Below are 1,171 nucleotides of genomic sequence, written 5' to 3' on the forward strand. Positions count from 1 at the left end.
CTGCGCGCCGTCTGCCAACTGGCGGGCCGTTGCCAAGGCAACCGCGCCAATTCCAGGCGAGGGGCAGCCCAGGCCCAGCAACTGGGAGCAAAGTGATGAGTTGGGTCGAACAGTCGTGCAACATGCTGAGAGGAAAGAATGGCAGTCTGGACACCGCACTCCTTAATTATCTTTGCCTAGGTCTTCTTCTCTTTCATTTGTCTAATCAATTAATTTCAAGTTTTGTTTTGTCGGGCTGTGTTTCTACTGGAATAACCCTTCTAAAAAAAAGTGCTGAGTTAAGTATTATGAGTGCCTTCCCCCTCACCTTCGCTGCACCTCGGTGGAGAATGCTGAGCTGGCTCTGGAACTTGATAAGGGAGGCTGACTGCCTTTGAGTGTAGTTTCCTGCCTCTAATAGCAGCCAAAGATTTGGCATAGGTGATAAATACTGCACATGCTGAAGATGTACTCTAAATGCTAGAAAGCAACTTTGATAGCAACAGCTTGCATTTATACACCACCTTTTTTAATATGGTGAAATGTCCTGTGTTGTTTATGGATTAAAGTCAGAACAAAACTTGATAGTCAAATAAAGATATTAGGACAGATAGCCAAAGAGATGGATTTTGAAGCATGTTGCAAAGGAGGAAGGAGATGTCCAGAGAAGGGAGTTTCAGAAGTCTAGTAACTTCAAGGAATAACAGTGAGGATCCACAAAAGGTCAGAGGATTGCAGAGATCTAAGAAGGTTATAGAAAGTTACAGAGATCAGGAACAGTGAAGTCATGGAGGGATCTGAACTTGAGGATGAGGGATTTAGTTTCAAGATGATGCCAGCTCAGGAGATATATTAAAAATACAGAAACATATCATTTGTCCCAAAAGGACCAAACCTGTGTTTATGTTCAATATGAGCCTCCACTTATGCACTTTATCTTATTCATCTTATCACATCATGTAACTTTTTACCCCATGTTTACCTAGCTTTTCCTCAAATGCATCTGTACTGTTTGCCTCATTTACTCCTGTAGAGAAATCCACATTCTAACTGTTCTGGATAAATGGGTTTCTCCTTTCTTCATTGGATTATTGCTAAGTGTATTTATTCTCCCATTTTCTCTAGGATTATCCCATCAGCCCTTTCATCATTATATTAATGATGTCAATTAGATTGCAGAGTGAACGCAGCC

Source organism: Pristis pectinata, chromosome 6, assembly GCF_009764475.1.
Source record: "Pristis pectinata isolate sPriPec2 chromosome 6, sPriPec2.1.pri, whole genome shotgun sequence".
Taxonomy (NCBI): Eukaryota; Metazoa; Chordata; class Chondrichthyes; order Rhinopristiformes; family Pristidae; genus Pristis; species Pristis pectinata.